The 23,614-nt window shown below is 46.2% G+C and overlaps 1 protein-coding gene across 13 annotated transcripts in view; it reads left to right on the forward strand.

Annotated features, from left to right (window-relative positions):
- Positions 1-23,614, forward strand: part of FOXN3 (forkhead box N3) — a 386,468-nt gene that overhangs the window by 134,643 nt on the left and 228,211 nt on the right. Inside the window, exon 1 of one of the 13 annotated variants that reach the window (XM_040641555.1) lies at positions 15,094-17,256. The exons of the other annotated variants lie outside the window; for them this stretch is intronic. The gene's annotated coding sequence lies outside the window, so the exon portion shown is untranslated. Of the gene's footprint in view, positions 1-15,093; positions 17,257-23,614 lie in introns of those variants that run through there. 13 annotated transcript variants of the gene reach the window in all.

A 23,614-nucleotide genomic window follows, 5' to 3' on the forward strand; every position in this document is an offset into this window, starting at 1 on the left:
GGCCACTTCTCACGCACAAAGCAGCTTTAGTGTGAAAGTATTGGAAGAGTTGGGATTTTGAACTATTTATCCTGGAATTGCAGAGATGAAATGCATACCCCATAGCCACTGTTCTCTAGAATTTGTAAGAAACACAGCCCTTAGTCCCACTGTAGCATAAGATGAGGGACAAAGACGGTGTGGTAGGTAATTAAACAATGTGAAGATGGAGGAATTCACTTTTTAAATTCCAATTGCATGTTATTGTTTAATGTTAGAAAATAAAACATTAAAATCCTAGCAAGTTTAGATATGCTTGTCATGGAAAGTTTGAAGTCCCTAATGATCCACCCATCAGAGATTTTCTTTGCGCATATATTAGCCTATCTAATACTGTCTCACAAAAAATAGGCGTGCTCCTCCGTTTGCAATGTGCTGTTCTCTCTGAGCATATATTCCCATAAACACCTCAGTTTACCTGTTTCTTTTGCAAGCTGCAAGTGTTCCATTCTGTGAACGAACCAGGATTTACTAATTGATCCTTTTCTGATGGACATGGAGTTCTTTCCAGTTTTCCTCTATTGTAGACGATGCTGAAATAATTCTTGCACATGCATATTTTTGCACGATTGTGCATTTCTGGACAACACATCCCTGCAAGGAGAACTGTAAGTCAAAGCCAAGGTGCATTTTAATTTTAATAAATATTGCTAAATATCACTCCCCAAATGGCAGGACTTAACTGACGCTCGCTCCCATCAACACTGAACGGGAGTGCCTCTTTCTTTACATCGTCATCCACACTGGTTTTCACAGAGCTTTTAAATTTTGGAACTAAATATTTTTAAAGAGACAGTGTTCTCATTTGGTACAATTTAAATTCATTTTTCATGTTTGTTAGCTCTTTCATCAGGGTACAAAGAGTTTAAAGGTATGGTGGTTAGTCACTTCTTAAAGGGCATTTCTTAAAAGGGTTTCATTTTTGCTTTATCCCTTTAGGTTTTTGGAAACCTGAAGCTAAAACTAGTTTCTTCCCAGTCTTCTCTCCTGTGTTTCCTGCCGGAGCTGGCTTGTTCACAGGCCCCTGGCCCACAGATTATTGAATGTGGAGGCATTGGTCTTCTCAGGGCTATTCATATGGGGAAATAGTCCATTTCCAAGGCCCCACACCTTGATGGGGACCAGGGCTGAAGAGACTTCTTGAAGCTGGCTGATTTTGTAAGCTAAGCTCCCCCTCAAAACGGGCTTCCCCCAGCAGGCTTTAGAGCACACATTCCCTAACCCAGATGGCCTCGCCAGCCTGGACACCTGGCTGGGAGAATGAGCCGGCACCTCCTGTGTCCGTATTAGTGCTGCTTCCGTGATGGCGCTGATGGTCTCAGCTGCGCTCATTCCGCCCTCCCCCAGGAATGCTGGGGAGACGGAGGTGGGTTTGGCCAAGGAGACTTTCCACAGTGGCTCCGCTCAAGCACCAGTTAAGCCGAGGGTGGATAAATTATCCTTCCTTGGAAGGTCACTATTATGGGATGACCTTCTTTTTAAAGTCAAATTAAGAAGAAATAAGATCATCTCTAGAAAAAATAGCGCAATGGCCCTCTTGTTCTGGGTGCTCTCCATGTATTCTTTTTGCCTTTCTCCTTCCCAGCCCCTTAGGACACACCCTGATAACACACTTTATACCTCTTTGGGGGGCACACAGATCTCTGCTTCTCTCCAGTCTGTTCTAGGGAATGACCTTGGTATTAGTCATTTACACACTAGTATGAATGTAGAGCACCTGATTTTAGATAGGAGGCAATAGGAGGTAAGGAATGAGCTTCAGGTAGGGGCTTTTAAGGTGTGACTCTCTGAAATCACTCAATCAAAACAATCCCTCTTTTTTATCCAGTGGATTCAGAGTGCTGAGATAGTTAGACAAGGCAGAAGGTGGAGTAATAGTGTCCTCTGGAATCCTGATGATTTCCAAAACCCTGCAGTCCCCAACCACCCATACCTGAGTGACGAGGTCTGAAAATAAATTTTCTGTTTTTTTAAAAGGTCTTTTAATTTTAAACATATAACATACACACACGAGCCTTCACAATTTTTCAAATGGGTAGTGAAAATAAAATAAAAAAGTGAATCTGAAGTGTTAAGGCAGGCAGGGGTGATGAAGATTTTACTTGTGGGACTGTCACCCTCAAGCTACAGTAATTCTCCAGAATGAACACAAAGACACGGCAACATCCCATACATCCTGTTTTGTTCTCAGGCTGACATCTGCATGGTGACACATTACTGACAGGTAACGCAATGAACTGAAAACATATCAATCCAAAGGCCAGCTCAAGGAAAGCCCTGTTAAATTATCACATGGTCCAGAAGCTCTGTTTCCAGAATTGTCGGCTGAGGGAGAGGACACAGGTGGCCAGTGGTCATTTTTAGGGTTACGGTCCTAGTTCGAGGACTACATTTCCTGACAACCAGATGGGATATTTAGAACATCACATTACCAGATGGTCTTTGCCTTACCTGATAGCAACTGGTCACCAGAGGATGCCTCCTGGGGTTGGGTTGAGAACTGGCTGACTCACCCTGCACTTCTGTGGATGACATCCACATCCTGGCATTGGCGGCAACATGAGAACCACCCTTTGTAAAGTTTGTATCTGTTTTGGGGTATTCAATCAACAGTGGCTTTTCTCTGCTGCCGTCTTGGCCTTTGCTGGTCAGCTTGAGCTCTCTACTTTCAAAATCATGGGCTTCTCATTCTGGAAGAGACCTTAGGACTCATCCAGTCTGCCCGATTGCAAATTGGAAAACTGAGACATCCCTCCTTAAACCAGAGTTGCCTCTAGGCCATGCAACGTCCCATAGATACCAAGGAAGGAAAGGCTAGCCCTGGGGGACTTTTCTGGCATGCTGCATGTTCCAGATTCCTTTAACAGGCAAGCCTGGAAAGTTATTTCTGTCAAAGGCACAGGGCACAAAGTTTTAAGCAGATAAAATATAGAATATTCATTTTCTTAGCTGGAAAGAACTTTGGAGAAGAGCTCTTCCTGCCCCTCACTGTCAGAAAAAGATACTGAAGTCCAAAGTGGTTCCAGGGTTCATCCAAGGGGATGGGGTTTTAAGGCAAACTTATGGTGGGTTGGGTTGGGCTCCAGGGTATTGATGAAGTTTCAGCCCAGGGTGTTAACCAAAGAGGAGGAGGAGGAGGAAAGAGGATGAGAGAAGGGAATCCTGCTGGTGGGGCCATTGACTCTAAGGCACCTGGGAGAGAAGGTGTAGATGGCAGCTGAGGGTCACAGTAGGTGTTTACAGATCTGCACCTCAGAGGGCAGGTGCTAAAGGCATCATTACTCATAATGCTCGTGGCCTGGCCTGCTCCTCCATGAAGCTCTGATATCAGGAGCTCAGTGAAATAATGCATCCCGCAGAATGCATTTCATTAAGTCCCGGTCTAGAAACATTTCTATGGAGGTTGGGAGACTGTGAGGATGCCATGAAATGGGCTAGAGCTGGGTCCATCCAGGAGCTCTCAGACATGGGAGTGGTCACTCCTCTCCTGCCAGCCCCTGGCTCAGTAATGCACCAGTGGGGAGTGTCAAGAGCTGCAGGAGGGCTCCTCTGCCCAGCTTGGGTCTAGAGCAATTGCCCGTACAGGGCAGAAAATGGAGTAGAACCGGCCTATGGCTCTGCCGCCAGGCAACAAGCAAATCCTGCCATCAAGGTGGCATGGTCAGTGGCTTAAAACCAAGGGATATTGCCAGTGTGCCTCTAGTGGCAAGGGTACCCTCATATTAGTCCTCTGCTCTGTCCTCTTGCTGCACCCCCCACCGCTAGCGCCTTTCCCCATAGTCTGTCCCCCTTAACTCAAGAAATCTGACTTTGAGGATTTCTTTAGAGGGCTGGCTTTCTGGCTCTCCCCATGATCCCATCTCCCCAGAGGCCTCCTGATGGCAAACTCCCTTATGGTTGCGGAAGGAGGCAGAAGTCCACAGGCAAAGCTATCAGATCCCCATGGTGAATTGGCTGAACCTCGTATGCATATGGGGTTGTAGATCTGGCAAAGCCACAGCTCCAAAAGAGAATACAAAAGGTCCTATAAGTTGGCCTCCTGCCCCCACAAATATGGTAATTCCAAATGTCGCCTTGGCATTTTCTTCTCAAATAAATTCTGTCTTGTTCATATCACAAGGAAACTGGAAACATGGACTTGAGAACTTCTGTGTTTATTTCTCAGTCTTCTGATTGACTTGCTGTGTGACATGTTGAACTATTACATTTCTTTCATGGATAAATGTGAACATGAGCTTTGAGATTTTTATCTGTTGAGTACTGGAGGCCTGTGGTTTATTTTGAGTCAAAGAAAAGTATTTGGGCCTCTATATTTTGTGTGTGTATGTTTGTGTATGTTTATAAAAAAGGATACAAGGCAAAGAGTAGCTCAATATTAATGGATGGTGAAGAGCCATATGGATTTTAAAAAAAAATCACAGATGATTTAAAAGGTTAGGAGCTATCCTGATAACATTGCCATCAGGTGTGGGGAAGATCTGGATAGAAGTCTATGTTCGATTGTTATAAAACAGAAGTCATGACATAGGAGTACACTGAATTTGGAGAAATGCTTTGCCTCTCAGAACACATGAAAGATTTTTATGCTTCGGTTTGTCGTAATGTTCTTGTGAAACGCAGGACAGATGCAGGAAAAAAACCCATTTTGAAGATAGAGAAACAAAGGCACAGAAGGTAATGTTGACATAGTAATTCTGGGACAGAGGTGGAATTTGAATCCAGAGTTCTGTTTTTTGTTTTTTGTTTTTTTTTAAGATTTTATTTATTTATTTGAGAGAGAGAGAGAGCACACACAAGTGGGGGAGGAGCAGCAGAAGAAGGACAAGCCGACTTCCCGCTGAGTGGGGAACCTGATGCGGGACTTGATCCAAGTACCCTGAGATCGTGACCTGAGCTAAAGGCAGATGCTTAACCGACTGAGCCACCCAGGTGCCCTGAATCCAGAGTTTCTTATGTGTCCTGGGATACAGCACAGAGGGTTGCAAGGAGGGAGAGTACGCATAGGTGTTGGGGCCTCTTCATCTCTGAGATGCTCACTTTTGCTAATTCTAAGTGAATGCTGGCCACGTGGGGTGGGAGCTTGGGGCTTCCTGGATCAGGATGTACACAGCTGTTTTCATTTCCACAAATGACCTCCTTGACCTACAGGGTGGGGGAAGATAATCAATTAAAATACTCTGATAAACATACTCATTTGGAATTTATCTTGCTGATTTATATTAGGAAGAACAAACCGTTTTCTAAGAAACAAATATTAAAGGTGTGTTTTTGAGGTTAACAGTGTATCTTTAATGTATGTGCATATAAAAAAAAGACATTTAGACACCGCTATGACGTTTACTTTTAACTGCAGCTATTTATAGACAGGTCAAGCAAAACAGACTTGGTGCTAGAGACAGAGATTTGGTGTGGGTCACTGTTTGTATGGAAAGATTGGGTTTTATGCTGTGTCCTGGGGGATGGGGGATATTTCCTAGTTTGGGAGATAGAAATGGTAGGGTTGATAGTTCTCTAGTATTCGGAACCACACTGTATTTTTCAAGAGAGAGGAGGTCAGAGGGGTACTGATCAAAGTTCAAGAAGGTACTCCATACTGTGTGGGGTTGCTAGATCCGAAGCCTTAATTCCTCATTCAAACACCTACTGAGGGATTCTACGATTTCCCTCTTAACTCGCATGCTCCACGGAGAATCCTCATGCTTTTCCATCTCCTAGATCACCAGTGGAGGATATGAATTACGATTACCTTTCTGGAGAGCCATTTGGCAGTAGGGAATCCAAGGCTTTACAAGGTGAGTACTCTGACCCAGCGATTACATGTTTAGGAACTTACCGCAGGGACAGAGAGCTGCATACGCATGCACGAGGCTGTGCGTCCGACCTTGTTCGCGGTAGCAGAACACTGGAGAGGACCTGAGTTTCCAGCAGAATGAGGGTGGCTACATCCTTGGTTATTCTACATAAGGCCATACTGTCATCCATGCATTCCACATTGTTTATTAAGCTCCTACTGTGTGCCAGGCACACAGAAGGGGAGATGTCAAGGCCGATATGGTTTCAGCCCACCTGAAGCTCAAAATTTTGTTGCAGAAACCGATTTCATAGACTGAGGTGGAAAAAGGGAAAAAACAACAACAGCGCACAAGGTGTATTTACAGTGTGCTCTCACTTCCATTGTATGAATAGAAAAACCTGGAAGGCAGTCTGAATTAACAGAGATATAGAAGCTTGGGGCAATGGGCTTATAGCCATGCACTTTTCCCCCTTTTAATTCTTCTCTAGTTTCCAAGTTTTCCACAGTGACCATTATGATTTTTATAATTTTTTTTAAATGTGACTTTGAGGATAGAGAGAAAGAAGTGAGCAGACCTGGGTTCTAGATGCAACTCTTCCTTAAACTCGTGATGAGCTCTTGAGCGTGTCAGAGAAGCTCATGAACAGCCAGGGAAGAGAAGCCTCTGAGGCCTCCAGCTCGAGGTTCCCAGATCCCAAGCTCTTGTCTTTTCTGAGGACACTGGGGGCTGGTGCTGCAGCTTCCCCTGGAGGTGGGACTGCAGCCGGGCTGCTGACGCCCCAGTCCCCGGGCACTTTCGGTCTCCAGGGCTCTGGTCCTCTAGGAATCTGGTGATGTACTCAAAGGGGGAGAAGAGTTTGCGTATTGGGCATATGGTAATCAAATTAAGGAAGTGCCTCTCACCTAGCAAATAAAAATTGACTTGGATTATCTCAGCAAATGTCACTGCACCCCGAGAAAACAGATATCAGGAACTCCCTTGATTGAGCCATATCCGGTGCCAGGTGTGGTGTGCAAAGCATTTTGCAGACATTTTCCTAGTTGAGGCTCCTGGCATGCCCTGACGTGGGTACTCATCACCCCTATTTTATAGGTGGGGACCTTCAGCTCAAAAAGCAGCTAACCTGAGCAGGTCACTGGGGTAGAAAAGGCTGGGAATCCAACCCCATTCTACCTGCCCTGAAGCAGCATCTCTAACCTCTCTGTTCCACCTTCCACTCCAAGAGGCTGGCTCTACTGTCACTTTACAGCACAGGTGTCTAAAGCCAGGGCCCTGTGGGAGGGCAAGTGACAGAATGCTGGCAACCTGAGGAAGGCAGAGACTTAGAATGGGCACAATCTTATTTCTGATGAAACCGGATGCAGAGTGGGCTATTCTTAGCTGCCTTTTCTGGGGGGTTATAAATGAGGAAATTGGGGTTTCACACACACACACACACACACACACACACACACACGCACACACACACACACTCATACACACAGAGAGAAAATAGAACCTTCCTTGTGAAAACTATAATAAGCTTTCCTCCTGCTTGTGATTTGAAATCAAAGGCCAACTATTATACCTCATATGTATACTACATCTCACAAAAGAGTGAAACCCTTATACCAAGACCTGTCCTTTGTTGTTTTGACTGTTTTTCTTGAAATATTTTCCTTGCTGGTTCCAGCTTTGCTTATTTAGTAGGTATTTAGGTATCAAAAAAAAAAAAAATGATGAGACATACAGGAGATATCAGGGACACACAGATTGGAAGCTGTAAGTGAAAATGAGGGTAAAGAATTCTTTCTTTTCCCCATCAAAACAATGTTTCCACAATACGATAGACACTATTTCCCGTGTTTCAATTTCGGTTCCTCTGTAATTCAGATTCTTCTGATTCATTTTATATACCATGGCCAGATTAATGTCTGTAAAATACCACTTTCATGTTATCATCTCCTGCTCTACCTAGAACACTCAGTGGCTCCCCATCGTCTACAATAAAGTACAAACTTGTGGGTTTTGAACTCAGGTTCCTTCCTAATCTGTCTTCAACTTTACTTTTCCAGCCATCTTCCCAGTTATTCCCGTGATCTTCTTGCTCAGATGAACTGGTTTCTCCCATGGTTCTCTGAATATACCCTTGACCTTTCTCCTTTGAGTATGTGCTTTACTGCTCAGTGCAGGAAGGAACCAAGTAGAAAGAGCTCCCTTCCCTTTGCCTTTTTCTGAAGTCCTACCCTTTCTTTTGGGCACTACTCACATCTTCCTTTTTTAAAAAAATAAGTAAACATTCCAGGACTTTCCCAGCCTGGGGTGACCTGGGTTACCCTGTCACTTACTATCTGCAGGTGGAGCGGCATGCCCTGTGGGGCTAGACCAGCTCAGTGCATTGCATATCACGGGGGTTCCAGAAACACCCAACTGAACTGCTAACAAGGAGTGCTTCCTGTCCCAGCTGCAGAATACTGCTACACCAAGACAGGACCTCTTACCCTTCAGAAAACAAATAGTAATTCTTCTTGTGTGTGTTCAAAATGCATATGTTGGGGGTATTAGCTAATTATTTGTCATGCACTTGCCACCCATGACTAATCCTATTGTATGAATGAAATGGAAGCCCAGAGGTGAAAATACTTGTATGACCTCACAAAGCTGAGCCTGTTGGTAGAACCAGTACTTGAACCCACATTTCCTTCTGCTAACTTATGAGGGCCACTGTTCCTTTTAAACCATGAGTCATAGGCCATCAGGAACTTCTGTAAATATTCTGGTGGCTTTTGTCATCCTCTCTTTTTTTCTCTAAAGGGCCAGATAGTAAATATTTTAGGCTCTGCAGGCTATGTGGTTTCTGTTGCAACTGCTCGACTCTGGCCCTGGAGTAGGAAAGCAGCCCCGGGCACTGCGTGACCTAATGGGCGTGGCTGTGTGCCAATAAAATCTTATTTACAAAAACAGGCACTGGCCTGGATTTGGCCTGCAGGTGGTAGTTTGCTGACCCCCAACTATACAAGGTTCCCTTCTCTCTGTTCCTCATATCGGTCTGGAAAGTCAAGTTTAGGCATAAGAAACTTTCAGTTTGACTTCTGAGCGGGCCCCACAATTGTGTGTAGGCTAATGTGTGAATGATGTCCGTGGCTGGGAAGGCTGGCTGCTTAGGAGAAGCTGGCAATCTGTGGATGATCAAGCAATAGACGTGGACCTAATGAGCGGTAGACAGCTGGTCATTCCATGAACATGGGTGTTGGTCTCAAGGGGAACATACTGGGGACCCTCTCAGCATTTAGGGCACGTAACCCCCTGAACTAACCAGCCTGGGGGCCTCCCCACCCAACCTGAGTATTCTGTATGCCCAAAATTTACACCTATAATCCACAGGCTGTCCCATTTCTCACATTTGGATGTGGACCCCAGGAAAAGTCATAATTATGGCAAATGTGTTGTTACAGTGAGCTCCCTGGTCATATCGTCACCCAGTTTTTGTTGGTGGTAGAGTGAGGCGATCCATCCGCACGGAGGTAAAGGAGCATTGTAGGGAATTGTTCCCAGGAATGGCTGACACCTCTTTCCTGAAAGGAACAGGTAGGTTTGGGGGGAAAAAAAGTCTTAAAAACTGTGTTCAGCTCACCCCCATGACTCCGTCCTAAGAACGCACACATACTCCAAAGGCAGCCCTGACAAGCTGCTTTATTAATAAGGTCAGCAAGTTTATTCTGGTTCTGCTGTTCTGAGGTGGAGAGCTATTTGCCCTTTTTTCCAATAGAGACAGCACAAGAGCCGGGACTGAGAACACACACACACGTTTTCCACCGTCTTTAAGGCGTTGTGGAAAATATCAGAAAATCCTAATTCATTCCAGGGAAGAATTTCAATGGTTTCTTTTAAATTTTTCTTTTCTGAATTGAAGTATAGTTGACATACAACGTTACATGAGTTTCAAGTATCCAACGTAATGATTCCACATTTTGCTATGCTCGCCGCAAGCGTGGAAGAATTTCAGTGGCCTCTTGATCCTTAAGCTACAAAGAAAGAAAAGGAGGAAAGGTTTAATCTTCCTGCTTGAGAGAAATCACCCTGGTTTTAGGCAGTTCATGGAAATCATGAGCAAATCATTCTTTAAGTTGGCTTTTACCTCTTGTTCTATTATAATTCTCTTTATTTTCTGCATAATAATAGGAAACCCTTGCGGGGCATTTCGCTAGCGCTGTGCATGCCTGTAGGGTGCTTTCCATATGCAGATTTCTTTAATCCTCGGGTGGGGGGGAGTCCGGCAGCGCTACATCCCCATTTCACAGGTGAGGACAGGAAGGCACTGAGAGGTGAGACGACTTGCCCGCCCTCACTGCACGGCCAGGGCTGCACACACCCTGTGCGCTTCGCTCATCTGGCCGCCTGCCTCTCGTCTTTTAGTTAGTTAGTTGGTTAGTTTTTATTTTAATCCCAGTTAGTTAACATACAAATACAGAAGGCTTCATCCTTACGCAGAGGCCATGCTAATCTCGTCTGTATTCTCTATATTGTTCCAGCTTTAGCGTCTGTGCTGCCAAATCTTTTAAAGGGATGTTGTGACCCTCGGAAGTACTCCTTCTGATGGGTCCTTTCCTTCCAAGAGCGGACTGACTGGTCCGTCATGCTGTCCCTTACTCGGCAAAGATTACTCACGCTTGCTCTCTGGCTGGGTCAGACTCTGCCTATTTGCTTGCTCAGAAGCTAGTGGCATCTCCGTGGGGCGTGGTGGCCACCAACAGTATGGGGTGAGGTGAAGGAGAGCCCCTGTGTTACGTCCCCTCCATGAACTGTCTTCAGCCCGCAGGAGCACACCTGTTTCCCAAGGGTGCACCTGTTAGCTGAGCTCACAGGACACGAGGAGCAAATCAGAAGGCTTGTGTATTAACGGACAGAGATATTACTGAAGGGCTTTGGTGAGCTTGGGAACCAGGAAGGTAAGGTGGGGTGATGTGAGTGTTGAGTGCCGTTGGGAAAGGCAGCTGGCCACAGCCCCCCGTGTAACTAGCTCCCACTGTCGCTGGCACTCCCACCTCAAGGCCAGGGTTCACGCTGCCAGGGCGCAGCAGGGTGGGTCCTGGGAGAGGCCTCACCTTTGAGGAATGTGTAGGGTCCTGCAGTCTCTGTCCCTCTGCCCGCTTCCACCCTCCCTCCCTTTCAGGAGGACACTTCAGTCCTTTAGATTTGTTAGCTCAGTCCACCCTGAGGCTGGGAAGTGGGTAGCTCTCTCTCTGGGACTCTGCGTAGGTCTGCCCCAGTCTTGCAGAAGGATGGTCCTTTCTCTTCTAGCTGGCAGCGGGAGTAGGGCAGAGCAGAGACCCTGAGAGGTGAGCATTGACAATGAGGATAATGACCGGTAACGCTGTTTTAATGGTAAAGTCCAAGGTCGTGCGTTCCACTGGTTCCCTGGGCTCCTTGCTGTCCCAAGAAGGTAAAGCACACACCGCCTTGTAGTTTCATCTTTTTTTTTTTTTTTAAAGTAATCTCTACACCCAACATGGGGCTCGAATGCATGACCCCGAGATCAAGAGTTGCACACTCCACCGACTGAGCCGGCCGGGCCCCCCGGTGTCATCATGTTGAACATAAAACGAGTGGTACTGAAACATAGCAGGTCCTGTCCTGAGTTCAGGGAGCACTGAGGCAGAGGGTTCAGGTAGCTGGGGAGCAGGGCCTCACAGGAGGGACCAGCTTCTTCAGACAGAAGGCTGAGTCAGCAGGGAGTTCATCAACCGGAAGCATTATGCTGATGACGCAGTCGTTCTGAATTGAGGGGGGAAGAGGCTGCTGGAGGCTGGGATGGGACCCTGAGGAGGAACTGCCCCCCCCCCCACCCCCGAGGTTGGGGAGGAAGGGGAGCTGAGGCTGCAGCTGTGCTGAGTTCACACTCAGTTCGGGGCTTCCTTTCCTGTGGTTGGACTGTTCCCTCTTCTCTCCTGTGTCCCTCCCTCAAGCCCACAGCCTTCAGCTCTCACTGAGGTTTGGACACGTGGACCCGCTGTCACCATACCTGTCTTGCTGCAGCCCAATCAGCATCACCTGAACCATAAATCACATCAAAGGAGACGGCTGGTCACTGACCAAGAGGTTGTGGCCCCAAGGGGACCCATTGTAGAGTCCCACTGTTGCCCACTGACAAGGATTAACCCCTCTGTCCTGCAGGGTACTGAAATAGGGCTCAGTCTGCCGCATGGGTCCGAGATAGCCCCTCCTTCCCCAGCCCTACTAGGAAGCTGCCGCAGCCAGAGGCCAGGAAGGCACGCCTATGTCACAGAAGGGTAGCCCTTTCCTTTCCTGTCTTAGTGGGGGCGGGCAGGCCAAGAAGCAGGACTGGCAAGGCAGGGTGCACCTGGCGAAGGGGCCTTTGGATCAGACTGCTGGGTTCAGTCTGCCACGTCTCTGCCACTTCTCAGCTGGGGAACCTTTGGTAGGTCATTCTGGCCTGCTTGAGGCCCAGATCCCTCTTCTGTAAAATGGGGTGATAGCACCTGCCTCAAAGAGCCCCTAGCTAACTGCGAGGAGATGGTCGTCGAAAAGCCGTGACCTGGCTCACAGTAGGCACACCGGGAGCAGATGCAGTCCCCTCATGGCCTGAGGCTTATTCAGTTTCAGAGCCCTCTCTGAGAAAAAAATCTAAAATTACAAGCATAAAACCAGGTTTATGAGTGAACATTTATTTCAAATGATTAAAGAAAATGTAAATATATATATGTTTCGAAAGCTGACATCCCAAACATCACAAAATCCAGAAAAATAACACAAATATTATTATTAATTGCCTGTTTCACATATGTCTGCATGACTTTTTTTTTTCTTACGTTTTTTGGGCTGTGTGCTCTTTGATCACTTCTTCCTATGACAGTGATTGTAGAATGCCATTTTCCCTCAAGAGAACAGCAAGGTAATTCATTCATTCCTCTAGCATGGTTGGTTGGGGCTTGTTTTCCACTCTTGATGGATTAGGAAAGAAAGCTTATTTGCTTCACAAGCAGTTATTGGTAATGTCATGTAAATTTTTAGGATTATTGTCAAATGTCGGGGAATGTTTCTCAGGTTTTTTTCATATATGAGCCATGGGGTTTCAGGACATGTAAGTGTTTCTGTGCTGGTACTAAGCCTAAATACTGAAGGTGCTCATTCCACACGTGGCTGGGTCCTTCCCAGGCCCCCAGAAGGGGCCGCATGAGCAAGGGTGCTGACGCTTAAATCCTCCTTCTCGATGAATGTTAACTAGATCCTATGTGATTATTACATTTATTGATACCCCTCTTTTTAATTTTACAATTTTGCGGTTACTAAAGAATGTGTTCTCATTTGACGATAAATATAATCTTACAAGAGTTCGGTGTGCGTGACGGTCACTCCTTCCGTATCATTTGTTAATTGTCTACTCCAGTCAGCCTACCTCACGTTGGTCGCTGGGGAGCACTCGAAGACATAAGGCAGATAAGACACAGCTCAGTGTCTTCATCTAGTAACTCAATAAACTTAGCCATTGAGACCTGAGTCACCCCTCCATTGGCACCCCGTTTGGAGCTGGGCACTTGGAGATGTAAAATTGGGACATTGTCCCTCTGGGAGGTAAGGATGAGCCCAGCTTTAGGTCCAACTCTGAGACTGAGGTGGGAGTCAGGTTTTGTCTCAAGTTATAAATAAAATGGTCCTCAGGGTGTCTGGGTGGCTCAGTCCGTTAAAAGTTCAACTCTAGATTTTGGCTCAGGTTGTGATCTTGAGGTCCTGGGATCGAGCCCCATGTCGGGCTCTACATGGGACCTGGAGCCTGTTTGAGATTCTTTCTCTCTCCCTCTGTGTCTCCCCCGCCCCCCCCACCACTCGCTGTCTCAAAAATAAATAAATAAATAAATAAATAAATAAATAAATAAATAATATATTAAAAAAATAAAATGGTCCTCCCCCATTAGCCACGAATTCTCTACAGTTAATCTCTGTTCATGAATTCTTCAGTCATCAGTAATACTCTGTTGAGATAGCCGCAGTTACACATGAAGCCATACGCTTGAAGAGCTCAATGGTAATGTGTAGTTTCCTATGTTTCCCCCAAATCTTCTGATTCTTATCAAGTTCGGCCACTAGATTTGTCAAACTGTGGTTTTCTATTTTACAATGTTAAAGGCTTTACTGTGGCAGAAATATCTGTGTACAAGGAGTCAAGAAATTGGAGTTGCCCCTGACTCTGCACGGGTATCTGTTGGGATGCTTTGGGTTGCAAATGACAAAAAGGCCACTTCGAGTGTCTCAACAACAGAGGAAGTTTATTGGCCTGTGCACTGGGTCCTGGCTGGGTCTGCCTGTTCTTTCTTTAACACCCATCCCTCGCCTCTGGAGCCGATAGCGGGGTCAGTCCCACTCGTGCCACAGGACTGGAATTTGGGGGTGCTGTTGGACCCTGGCAAGGAAACTCCCAGTGTGCATTCTGTGACATGTGGCCCTAAATCATTTCGCTTCTTCGGGCTTCATTTGCCTCATTTAATTAGGGGCTCATCTGACACCATTAGTAAAGTCCTTCCCAAGAGTAACCTTTAAGATTTTATTTTCTGTTTACATTAATTGGTTTTTGTAATGAATAAACAAATCTTTTCTGGCCAGTGCTGTCAGGCCAAGAATGTAATTAGTAAATAAATAGCTCTGTGTAGATTAAATGATAAGTCAGGGCAGCCAGCCTTAGTGACTTTCTTCCTACTCATGAGTTGTAGATTTTGATCTAGAAAAATGAGCCGTGGAGGATGTGAGGGAGGAGCCCTGGAACATGGCTGATGAAACCTGGTCTGACTTAGTAAGCGTATCTTTTGCGTAGCAAATGGAACTTGGTTGTTCATTCACAGGAGATCTGGGAAGGTCTGGGCAGGGTTTCTGTTTCTTACCCTGATCATCGGAGACTTTGCTGTGATGCTGGTATCACAAGGAAGCTGAGAGGCTGAATTTGGATCCAGCGGGAGCTGGTGTTGGCCGAAGCCAGAGGGACTCTAAAGGGCAGTGGACCCGGATCCCTGTGGAGAGCTGAGGGTTTCTCGGGACTGAAACCACAGACCTCAGCTTTCTGCTTCATCCGCTTCTTCCAGAGCCTTTGGCTAACCGCGAGATGAGATTCTAGTCGTGGCAGCAGGAGAGCTTTCAAGAAAGCATATGGAGGTGGTTCATGACAGAATGAACTCCTCGGCCTTGGCGCCCAGCTCGACGTGGGAATGCCACGGCCGTGTAGATGCTGCGGGGGCCGGAGAAGACCGTGAGCTATGGAAGCACGTCCCCTCCACATCACCAGTGCCCGGAGCTGTGTGAAGACTCAGGAGCACCTGCGGGGCACGGGGCTGCCTCGGTAGGGGAGTATTACCCTTCTGTCCAGGGTCTATGGGAAAAGGTTAATCTGATCAGTAGTGAAGTCAGTATATTTTTATGGCGACTTGCTGATTTTTGAATGTATTTATAGAGTTGTCAGAGGTTGATCTGTGCCTCGATAAGTCTCTGTCATTTAGCTTTTGGAAGATAGTTCTGGTGTGGTGGTCAGGAGTGTTTCTGAGCTGGCAGGCGATAACTAGCTAATTTAGTGTAAAAAGTTCACAAGACAGAGTTCGAAAATGGTTTCTGGTGAAATGCAAGCATTAGCTGGAAGTGAAACTATCAGATCTTGATCCCAGTGGTTGTAGCATACGGAGAAAGGTTCATTTGTTGGCTTGGGGGAGGGTAGAGTGTGGATTGGAGAGAGAGTAGATTGTTCTCTGAGTTGCGTAATGGGGACCTTCATACCAGTTTTTCCTTCCGAGGGTCCATCCGAATGGGAGGTGGGGGTGGACTTGGAGTTTCAGGCCTGGCCTCTGGAACTGTCACTGTTGTGAGTTATTTGTTGTTGTTGTTTTCACAGTCGTCATGCTTTACGATTCAGATCGGAGCACAGGGCTGGTGTACGACCCTTGCCCTGGGTATTTTGGTATTTCGGTATTTCGTAGAGATGCTTGTCCGTTCGGTGAATGGTGTCCATATTCAGTACGAGCCTCAGGAGCTGCACCGGGGCGGAGAGAAGGGGTGTCATGGTTGGTGGCCCGTTAGACAACATGCTAGGCAAAAACCAGATCCAACAATCCCCCAAAACCTCTGACGGAGAAGCCCGGGAGGTAGATCGCAAGCAGCAAGGTCCGTTTCTGTGATCTTGGAAATTAGGTGTGGAGAGGATGTCGAGGTTAGAGAACAGAGCGGTGCAGAGGGTGGGCTCTGCGGGCCCCAAACGCATGGGGTCTTGCCTTTCTGGCTCACCTCGACAAGCATCTCTGGCAAATACCTTCATTTCTGTAAGCTCAGTACCCGCATCCGTAAGAGGATGACCGCGCTTCCCTCGGAAAGGTAAATGGAAGGAAGAGATAAATAACGCAGGCAAAGCTCCAAGCGAGTACGAAGCACGGAAAGGTGTTGGCATCACGTGTGTTTTACACGTCTTTGGATTGCAGTAATGGGGCACTTGGTGTTCACTGTTTCGGCTGCTGCTGTGCAGGTGCCTTGAACATCCCCGGGCAGAATTAACATTACCTTTGGTCCTCCCTCAGGAAAAGAAAAAGGAGGGCGGCGTGCAGAGTGGCCTCGGGCCGGCCAGGCTTCCCACCCGTGAAGGGAGAGGCAAGTTCTGTGTGGCAGACAAGCTACCAACGTGTGGCTAGATTTCAAAGCCATATTTTGTCCACACCTTTCCATGGAAAGCCGACAGGCATTGAGTTCGTGGAGGGCCATAGAGCCACCGACTCTCCAATGGGATGGCATTTTAGGCTTTTCCATTTCTTTGGTTGGAATTGGGTTTTTACACATTGTTTGAATCAAAAAAACCCAACCCACAGCAACACTGCAAGAAGTCTTTCTTGCATAGAGGACCAAGAGAATGGCTTCCGAGTAGATACAGAAACGTGGGTAAGAAAACAACATACCGAGCACGTGAAGACCAACCAGCCTGTGTCGGTAGGTGGCAAAGTACTTTGCTATAAATATTGCAGGACTCCTCTTTCTCTACTTAAAAGAAACATCGCTTTGCATTGCAGACGTCAGAAATGGCTGGACAAGCCTTTAGTTCATGTGCAAGAAACTGTGAAAACAATGTGAAAGATTTTCCTAAAATGGAGACAGAGCTTGGCCGAGTCTGGGGTTGGAGGTAAAGCGCCCCCCCCCATCTTGGTTTGCCTTCCACGCATTGTTTCTCATACGTTATGCAAGACTCCCCAGGCCCCAAACCATTCGTTTTTTTCCTGTAATCTCGAGGTGTGCGCAGGGTAGAGCTCAGCTTCGGACCTTGCTGCTTTCACTTTTGGTTAGTCAGAACCTCCATCTGGCGGCTTTTGAATATGAGTGTTTTCTGTGGCTTTTCTGTGGCTCCTTTTCAAAGTATTCAAAGCAGTTTAAAAATACAGAATGTTCAGCGATCTGACCAAGAGCTAATGTAAGTACTTATTTTGGGGACTATTTTTAAAAGATCTATTAGGGGCAGGTCTGAAACCCTTAACTCTGCCTCTGTCTTGGAAATAGCCATGAAGATGAAAAAAAAAAAAAAAAGGTTTGAAAAACAGGAGACTCCTTCTCCGCGGTCATAATGCTTTCCGGAGGGACAGGAGAGGCAAAGAGTGCAGTCTAGAAAAACAGCAGAGCTGCAATTCTATATTTCACATTAAACAGGAAACTGAGCAGGGGAGCCCGCAGCAACATGGTGGGTTTTCCGCAAACCTGTCGCCGGGTTTGTCCCTAACGATAAGGCTCCATGAGAACTTTGATTCTGTTAAGATGGTGAATGTTCATGAAAATCTTCCCTAAAACGTGACCCCCTGGGAAGCAGGTTCTGCATTGTAGGGTTTTGAAGCAACCAACCCGTTTCCACCAGAGCCAAAGGAAATTTGGAAGCAAATTGAAAAACCTCTCAAAGAGTGGAAAATGCTCTGCACTTGTGTTTCGCCTTTGTGCGGGGCTGTCACTCACCCAACATGTGCATATGAATATTCTTTCTGAAGACCTGGGCTTCATTTTAAGGTCAGCCTTCAATTTCTAGAGAATATAATTTGCTGCTATTCTTAGAACATCATGATTGCTCGTAATAACTAATGGAAAAAAAATTCAACAGAGAAATAAATGTGTAACAGCTGTGTCTGCTTAAACTTGATTAAAGGCAGTAAAAAAAAGTAAACAGAAGAATGAATGTGACAATAGACAAGGGAGAGACGAGTAGCCCTCGCATTAGGAAAAGTTTTGCAGACATAACTCGTTCGACTTCGGAGGCTGGCGATGTCTGTGTTTAAAGTTTACTTTGCTGTTTGTCTTGAGTGGGATCAGTGTTGTAGTGAATAATTTATAGCCAGCATGAATGAGCTCATTAGTCACCTTTTCAGACTTTAAATGAGTTTTGTGGTTGTCATTACTCGAGCCTTCTGTTCAGCCGCCGAGTAAAATGACAGTTTGGCAGTTGGCTGCCTTGTTGTCGGGCAGCCTGTTCCCCTTCAGGTCTGCGTTGCTTTTGTATTTCATTGAAACCTTTCCTTTCTATCCCAGGGCTGGTCCGGGGACTCTCACATTTCAGATGGCTTTTGCACCCCCAGCTTAAATGAGAAGTTTTTCATGGATTTAAAAAAAAAAAAAAATCTTTCAGTCGCGTCTGCCAGAGAGAATGAAGTGGATGGAGTGAGCTTTTTCCAGCAACTGCCGTGTATTATTCTCTTTGTGCTTGGTCTGATATTCAAGTTATTCAGGAGAGCAAGCTGGGGAGTTGTTGTGCACTGGCTGCGCCCGGCGCTCGCATGGTGGCAGGCATTTCGGGCCAGGGGATGTCACTGGAGTGTACAGGGTGAAGGAGATCGCGGAGCGGGTTTGCATTTTGACAGTCCTGAACGTCAAAGTGATGTGGCTGGGTGTGGATGAAGACACTTACTCCAGAAAATCTGCCAGGCCAGATTTCCAAGGCCAAGGAAAACCATGTTTTTCCTGCAAAGGGGTGGATAAGATGACCTTCCAGGATCCCGGCCAACGGGGGGGTCCAGCTCATGGGGACTGGCCGTGATTTCTTCCTCAATGCCGCGTCTTCCCGGTCCGAAGCATTGAGAGAAAGCAAACTGTTGCAGCTGCCTGCCCACCGTGCCTTTGGAGACGTGCCTGGGAGGCTGGTATGCGAGGAAGACGAGCCTGGGCATGCCAGTAGCAGGTGGGATTTCTTTGGAACGGATGTCATGAGGTTCTTCCCTCCCTTTGAACCTGGCTTGGGCAGCCTCCGGAGAGCTCTGACATCCACTCTCTGGGACCGGACTCTGTCCGGAAGCCCAGGACCATGTGGCATGCCCACCTTGGTCCTCGGGTAGCCTCTGCTGGCACTCAAGGGGCATGGAAGCTTGCCCGGGGTGTCTCAGCCAATGGCCTGGACCTGTGTTCTGAGGGCTCTTTGACGTTCGCTATGAGCAACAGGCACTAATGGCTGCCATCACCAACGTGGGCAGCACCCCCTTCCGGGATCCATATTGTTAGACAGCTGGCCTAGCACGGTGTGAGGCATGTAGGAAAGATGCTCAGTATTCCTCTCTGGAAGAAATGCCAACTTAAAAAGGATGCCTGGTTGTTTGGGGGCCAAATCTTTGAAGCCAGTGATAGTCACGTGTCTTTGGGCTTAAGAGCATTAGGTGCCAGTGGTGCACCCCCAGAAAGACAGCAATCCATTCAGCCACTTCCTTCCCAGCCCCCACCCCTTGTGAGACAGAGCGTTCAACAGGCACTTGTGCCTCACAATTTATGGGCACGTTTTGCTTGCACCTGAATCAAAAATATTAAGGCACACGAGAGGCTATTTTGGGAAGGAGTGGGGGTTTCAAAGCGGAAAGTGTTGGTGAACTGCACTATCTGATACAGAATAACAGACTTCAGGCTTGGCAGTCGTCATAAATTAAAAAGTTGCTAATCCCCCAAAGGGAATTTTGTACAGCAAGGAAATATATTGGTGATACCTTAATCTATGCAATGTCTCCCAGAGACATGGTTGAATTTGTAGTTTTTACTTTTGTTTCAAAAAGACAATCTTCAAGAGAAGAATTGATTGTCTTCTTTCATATCCTTCTGAAAAAGTAAAATGAGAGAGTTATTTCTTGGCATGGTTAAGACTTTGGCAGACTTAGCAGCTGAAACCCACGAGACCGTGGTACTTGCTGTACTCGGTGAACAGAAGAAAACAATAAGAGCTCTTCAGAACTTCGGAGGAGGAAAAGGTTGATGAGGCTACTTTTCTTTGACTAATCTGTGTAGTCATTAGATACCAGCTTGAGAGAGCAATAAGAAGAAGCATTTTTGTTTTTACTGTTGAGCGATCGATATTTTTGATAACCACCGTGCCACATGCTATGAGCAGAAGAGAAGTATACGGCAAGGTCCTTGCCTCTCAAGGCACTTACAGTTTGTTTGATGCTCAGTATCTAGTTGATTTATGTTTTATTACAAAGGTGCACCATGCCATATTGATTATGACACAGAAGCTGAACTTTGGCTTTTTGCAGGTGGTGCCTTTTCATTCCGTTTAAAAGCCCCTTTTTCCTTCCTTCTCCTTTATTTCCTGCTCACAGTGTTTCCTCTCTTGAACCCCACCACTCCTATCCTTCGTGTTCTTGACCTCCAGGGGTTCTTCAAGAAGAATTCAGATGCTCTGGATTGATCTGAAGCTTCTCTTGGTTCCTACCTGGAACACGGCTCCAAACTCTGGAGCCAGAGCGTGTGGGTTCAAATCTCAGCCCCATCACTTACCAGCTGTGTGACCTTAGACAGGTGGCTAAACCTCTCTGTGCCTCAGGTTCCTCATTTGTAATATGGGCATCATAATAGTACCCTCCTCCCATGGTTAATGTGAGGCCGAAATGAGTGAATATTTGCCAAGCCTTAGAATACTGTCTGGCACCAGATAAGTGCTATGTAAGTGTTTGTTAAATACAGTCGGTCATTATTCACGTATTCCGTATTTGCGAGTTCATGTACTTGCTAAAAATTATTTGTAACCACCCAATTAATAAATACTCATGCTGCTTTTATGGTCATTTGTCGACATGCGCAGAGTGGCCAAAAATTTGAATTGCCTAATGCATGCGCTCCCAGCTCACATCTAACAAAGCAACGCTCTGGCGTAAACGTGTCTGTTCTGAGGTCTATTTTGTACTCTGCTTTTTGTGCTTTTTTGTTGGTGATTTTCCTGTTTAAAATGACACCCAGTCGTAGTGCTGTGAAGTGTTTAGTGTTCCTGAGCTGATTGCCTTGTGGAGAAAATACAGAAGCCTCGTTAGAGAATCTTCGTTCAGACATGAGTTATGGAGCTGTTGGCCGTGAGTTCAGTGTTAATGAATCAACAGTACATATTAAATAAGGTGGCGTTAGATGGAAACCCAGTAATATGTGGTTCTGTATTCATCAGCTTACGAAAATGCTGTCACCAGCAGCTCGCAGGAACCTGACTTTCTGTCTCCCCTAGGAGCAGTAGTTCAGTGTTTGCTAATTCATTGTTTGCGGAGACTTTATAGAACCTAACTTCCACAAATAATGACAATCGACTGTAGATAAATGGAGTCCAAGAGCTCAGAGTGGCAGCCTTTTCTAGGGCAAGAGTTTGACTGCCAGAGTGTCCCTTGGAAGGCAGGAGAAGCGGAGGTAATTCTAGCCACGTGGAGTGCCTCAGCTGGGCACAGATTTTTCTATCAGATTTGGAAAAAAAAAAAGATGTAACCACATCTGGTCTTTCATAAGCACAAATTGTTATAGAAGGGTCAGTCTGAACATAGAGAGTAAATCTTCCCCCTCCCCCACAAATTCTTAACTCAAGAGTATTTTCCCTTATCTTTGGACCGATGTACAAGTTGGTAGAGAAAGTTTGATACCAAAACCTATCAGTTGAAAGCCTTCATACAACCAGTCAATAGACACCATAACACAGGGTACAGTGTGTGTTATACTTAGCAATTCTCCTGTTTGCTCAGAGCACCAGCATCTTGAGGATGGAATCATTTTGTTCCTTCTGATTGAAAAGATCACAAAATCCTTTAACTGGCTTCTCCACCGCGTTTATTTCCCCCCACTCTTACTTTATGGAAATGTTTGCAGATTGGTTCACACATCTAGTACAGGAGAATGTGAAAATGATTCTGAATAAGGAAGGCTTCACCGAAAATGACCGGAAAATCCACATGGCAGGGAACAAAGGGAGCATAGGGTCAGGGTGGGCCACAGAATATAATAATATGCCTGCAGCCTCTTATTGCAGCAATTTCTGAGTTTTTGTGACTTTAAACGATGTCCCAGCAAACCCTCCTAAATACAATGTTGTGTATTCCAGTGCATGTTTCCAGTAAGTACTGACTCCTGTGTGTGTTAGGCACTGGGGTAACTGCGTGGAGTTTAGTGGGTCACTGGATCACAGGGGTGAGCAGTCTGGTGGGCAAGTTAACGGTCTTGTGAGAGTCCCTCCCTGGGGTAAATTCCTAGACGTTGGAAGTTTAGGGCCCGTGGCTGGGTTCACTGTAGTTGTTCTTGAACGGTGGTACCCGGTCACCTCCTTCCTGACACCCCCACCAACATCGGTATGGTTACTCCTTTTCGGACTCTGTCCATCTGGTAGACGAAATAAGATATCACAGTTGCTTTAATTTGCATTTCTTCGTTTTTTACTGGGGTGGAGCCTCTCTTCGTGGGTATATTCTCATCAGGGAGATACTTTTTCTTTTTCTCATTGAATTTTAAGGGTTCTTTTTTTTTTTTTTTTTAAGATTTTATTTATTTGACAGAGAGAGACAGCCAGCGAGAGAGGGAACACAAGCAGGGGGAGTGGGAGAGGAAGAAGCAGGCTCATAGCGGAGGAGCCCGATGTGGGGCTTGATTCCAGGACTCTGGGATCACGTCCTGAGCCGAAGGCAGACGCCTAACGACTGAGCCACCCAGGCGCCCCTGAATTTTAAGGGTTCTAAATTTAAAATAGTAACCCCTTTTCCTACATATGGCAAATATTTCCTCAGTTTTTAATCTACCTTTCCGCTTCATTTATAGGACTCCGGCCCTACATGCAAATTTTAAATTGGTATGCAGTCAACTATGTCAGTATTTTCCTGTTGATTTATTTACTTAACAAAAATGGTGCTAAGTGCCAGGGCACCATTATATGTGTTTTGCAAATACTAATTCATTTGATCTTCATCAGAACCCTATGAAGTGGGCTTTGCTATCATTCTTCCTCCCTACCCACTTTTTCTTAAGATGAGGAAACTAGGTGGAGAGAAAGAAGTGAAGCACCTTGACTAAGTTATCCAGCTAGTAAGTGGTGAAGTGAGACCATGAACCTGGTCACAGGTGTTAGGCTAGCCATCAGGCTACACCACTTCTGGCTGCGGTATTTTGCTGTGTGTGTGTTTATCTGTAGTTGCTTCATAAATGCTCCTGAGTCTCCCAGATCCTTGAGGGAAGTGCCACCCTTTTTATTTCTCCAGGTTCCTTCCCGGTCCCCTCCACGTGGTCCTGGGCATAGAGTAGCTAGAGGCTTCATAAATACTTGTTGACTGAAGGCATTGACTAAATCTGGATTCTGGATGATTCGCTCACACTTGTGTTTCTGCTCAAAGAGGAGCTGACAGGTTCTGGGTTTCCATGTTGCCTCCAGCAAGAGATTTGAGAAGCTGGGGTTTGTTTGGCGAGGGCACCTGAGCTAATGAACTTCCCTCCACCGGTTTGGCTGTCCTTTCCCTTACCACACATCCCTCCTTCCCTCCTTAAAGAAGCCTCCTGGCTCTGATTCCTACTGGAGAAATTTG

Source organism: Ursus maritimus, unplaced genomic scaffold (genome assembly GCF_017311325.1).
Source record: "Ursus maritimus isolate PB19 unplaced genomic scaffold, ASM1731132v1 scaffold_25, whole genome shotgun sequence".
Lineage (NCBI taxonomy): Eukaryota > Metazoa > Chordata > Mammalia > Carnivora > Ursidae > Ursus > Ursus maritimus.